We start from the raw sequence: 4,584 nt of genomic DNA, 5'->3' as shown, positions 1-4,584 counted from the left end.
TATAAAAAACCTAGTTATAAAAGTGCTAAAACTGTGCAGCAAAACCTATCTGATAAATCGTATATGTGTATATCGTATATATATTTTTATACGTCTCACACACACACACATTGCTCTCTCATTAGATTTTTCCAATTTTGTATATAAATTACTCTACCCCCACCCAATCCATATACTTATACACACACACAAACACACATATATATACTATATATTTTTTATAAATATTTAATTTTTAAATAGTCGTTTTTAGTAATTTATATTTTTATTGCAAAAAGAAAAATCCGAAAAAAAGAAAAACACAACACACAGAAGACAGAAACAAAAATTGTAAAAAGTTTATAAGATTTCCCATATTTATACCAAGAAGAGACACAAAACAAAAAAACACACAAAAAACCACAATAAAAAATAGTAGTTACTTGCATACAATTGTAATTTAGTGTTGTACTTACGATTTAGTCTAAACAATTTTATGAAATTTTTTAGTAATTAAAAACAAATGAATTGAAAAACAAAGAAAAGCCACAAAAAAAACGAACAAACAAAAATGCAAAAGAAAAAAAACAAAATGAACACAAAAACAAAAAGAATAAAAAATTTTTATGAATGAATTATAAATGCGAAAATGTTTTCTTATTTTGAATCAAGCATTGGGCGGGATAATGGCAGGCTTGGCGTTAGGCCTTTTTTCCGAAAATCCAGCATTCGCCAAAACCTGCTGTGTGCACACTCTTTTGTGAAGGAGAAAAAGTTCGGGTGGCAGAGTGCGTAATTAATAGTGTTTAAATGCGTGGAAAATTACCTTTTGCACAATAAGGAAAACAAATATCGGTTCGTAAACACAACATCAACTGGCGGCACAACAAGTGGCCGCTCGGGCATCATGGCATTTGTCTTAACAACGAAATGAAATTTTAATTACAATTTCATACCGCGCAATGCAGTAAAATAGACAGACAGCCGGTCGGTCCGGCGAAGCGGTGCAGTGGCAGAAGAAAGCAAAGCGCCGGCTGCTTTGGCTGCAGTGAAAAAAAAAGGAAAAATAAAATTACGTTGAATATGTAAAAGGCAGAGAAACATCAAAGCTGCTGTCGCAGTTGTCTGTTTCGTTGGAGCTCTCTGGCTGCTGGGGGCTCTGCCTGCCATAGAGGATCAGTGGGGATGTGCGGCGGCATGGCAGAGAGCACTGTGAAATGCTGTTGGAGCGCCTGTGTTTGCAAATTATAAAAGTGGTAAGAAAATGTTTTACATTGAGGTTAAGTTGGTGCTAAAAATTTGCTTACATCTGCAGATTAATGAAAATATTCAAAATATGAAGTGGGGGTAAGTCAGAAATAAAAATACATTATACCCAAGTGTTCTGGCAATAAAATATTCAAGGATTTCGCTTACATATATTCAAATATTAACATGCCACTTAAAGATCAATCGCCATATTTGGTAAGTCAATAATCCTTTCATTATATAATTAAGTGTCCTAAAAACATAATTTTATAACGATTTGATCAAAATTTCTGAGGATGCCGCTTATATTAAACGATTTAAAATTTAGATCAACAGGTGGTGACAGTGCTCACACACCTTTTACATATTAACACGTTAGGCGCACCAAAAAAATTCAAATTCAAATTTGAAACTACATTGTTGCCAATTTCCATGCAACCGATCCACTGTGCAGCAGCATCTTGCGAGCATTACAACAAATCACACGGGCTAGAAAGAGCGAAACAGCGACATAGATAGAGCGAATGAGGTGCAGAGAGCATTAACAATAAATTCTCGCATGCCATTGTGAAATTCTCACAATAATCATAAATAATACTTGATTTCTACTTTTTAAACGGCCCGACTCTGTGGCTGCTGTGTTAATGAAGTTGCTTCCCGTTCCCGGGAGGAAGGTGTTGCGGTGCGTATATCTGTCTGATTTACTAACCAAGCGGCATCGGGCCACTCACTAAAAGGAGACAAAATACAGATGGGGGCTCTCCATTTCGTTCCTGGCTCCGGCGATGCCGCCTAATTAAGCAACTTTAAACTTTGAATTACAAACTGGCGAGTCATTAAGCCAGCAGGAGGGGCAATTGAACTGAAGATGAACTGAAGGTGCAATGGGAGAATGAAACTCTACTCGACTCTCGACTCGGTAGAGTGTATACATATATCGTTTACAAGACAATTGCCCCCTTCGGTGGGGAGTCGTCACTCAGCGGCAAAGATGCATCGGAACCATTTGGTGTGGTGGTGTTGTGGAGAGATGCTCAAAAGCTAAACCATTAAAATGCACTAAGACAATATTTTGTTAGGTCCGTATCCGTGCCCGTGGCCGTGTCCCACACGGACACACACACACACTTGAAACACAAACAGAGCGAATGGTGGACGAGAGGCCCTACCAATCGACCAGGCATCATCTCTTGGTCATCATCTTTGTTTGTGTTTTCAAGTTGGTTTACTCTAGATTTTGTCATTTCATCATGGCTCGGGCTCATAAGTGATCTCCCTTTCCTTTCCTTCCCTTCCCTTCCCTTCCTTTTTTTTGGCACCTAATTGTGTTTACGTAGGCGTCCCTCCGTGACTCCATTTCGTCTCCAAATTAACCCATTGAAAACGCATTTCAATTATGTTTAGATAAACAACAATAACCGGTCAGTCACTGGGTTCCCATTCCGTTGACAGTCGCAATGTCTGGGCCCCAAAAGTCGTCTGGCTGTCAACGCTCAAACCCAAAAGAAACCTTAATATTTTTGAAGAAATATCCCAGGCCATTCCACATTTATGCTTTTGTCTGAATGCGCGTTCAAAATTTTGTTTGGCTCAATTCTCATAATACGAAAACAACAACAGTTCTGTGTTCTTGTTCTCATTCTGGTTGTGTCTCCTATCCCCCCGCCCCCCGTCCCCCGCCCTCTACTCCCCTACTCCACTCTTTGTCTCATTTTCTGTATATAAAAATGTTGTTTTTTAGAGCTGTGTTTTGTTTTGTTTGAATCCATCGTGCATTCATTGTCTTCCACTAATCGCCATAAAAGATCTCGCTTTTCATCTCTTCGTGACGCTCTCAGTGGAACTGCTGCCTGCCGCTGCTGCTGCGTTGTTGATCTTGAAAATAGTAGTATTGCTGTAAGGAAAAAAACGATGAAATAAAACAAAACATCTTTTGCTCAGATTCGAAATCCAAAAAAAATAGTAAACCGAGCAGTTGTTGGGGGATTTGAATGCGCTTTGTAAACGGACACTGTCGGACACTGTCGGACACTGCACATGATCGGAAATTATATTTAACAAACAAATAAAACAAGATAGAAGGCTATGGGAGGGAGGGTGGACTGGACAGTGGCTATACCCTTTAATTTATTATCAGAGTTTAATATAACTCTGGTTATAGATAGTCCTAGGCTTAGGGTTACTCTGAGATATAGCACTCTTTGATTGGACTTCATTTGGTGGAACTATATTCGCTTGAACTTGTAGTGTTTATTATACATTTTTAGTATTTTTTGGTATTTTGTTAGAGCTTTTTCCTCATAAAGTTGTAGTATTTTTCGGTATTTTGTCAGATTAGTTCTTGAATTGAATTGGTATTTATTTTTAGTATTTTTGGTATTTGTAGTGTTTCTGTTATTTTGAGTATTTCTGGTATTTTTTAGTATTTCTGGTTTTCTAAATTCTATATATTTCTGGTTTTAGTTTGTATTATTAGTCATTTTTTTGGTTTTTCTGGAAAAAATGGTTTTTGGAGAGATCCCACGAATGAATTCCTTGAGTACCACCTATTAAAAAAAAGGGCTTCACTCAGGGAAAAACGAGGACTACTTTGGAGTAGGGATTTCTGCTAAGACTATCACAATAATCGATCATTTGAAGACTCCCAGAGCTTTCCATAGTAGCTGAATATCCCCCTCGGACTCGAAATATCTCTCAGTGCAACCTACTCGTATTTCAATATATTTCTCGAGGCAGATTCCCATACCCGCCCCCCAATTCACAAGTGATCCATAATTTAATGAGCTTCATTCATCCATTCATTCATCTCCGAAAAAAAACCGAGTGAGACGACGGCGACGACGTCGACCCAGTGAGAACTAGAGATACAAAACGAAATAAAATGAAATGAAATGGAACTCCTTTCCTGCCGAAAAATAAAAGACGTGGAAAGATGAAGCTGGGACGAGGAAAATATAAAAAAAGAGAAGAAAAAGGTCATCTTATCATAAATAAACTGACATCAAATCAAGAATCAAATTCAAAAGCAAAGACCAGAAAGAAATCCGTGGCAACCAAAAGTACATTGTAGGGAATTACACAATAAATGAAATGCAGAGACCAGCGAGACCGGCGAGGAGAACCAGACCCCAGGCCAGACCCAGACCTGAGACCACAGACGGGACCAATGGAGCGGAGGGACAGACACAATGATTCACTATGGAATTTTATGAGCTGAGAACATTTTGAAGAGGAGGAAGGCCTTGGGACACACCATCGCGAGAGAGATACTGAAGGCTTAGCAACTGAAGTAGCTGCTGGATCTTCTATAAGCTGCGGATCTTCTCCATATCTCTACCACTCTCTGGGTAAGCCATC

This window comes from Drosophila pseudoobscura, chromosome 2 (genome assembly GCF_009870125.1).
Source record: "Drosophila pseudoobscura strain MV-25-SWS-2005 chromosome 2, UCI_Dpse_MV25, whole genome shotgun sequence".
NCBI lineage: Eukaryota > Metazoa > Arthropoda > Insecta > Diptera > Drosophilidae > Drosophila > Drosophila pseudoobscura.
Note: the sequence above shows the minus strand (reverse complement) of the source record.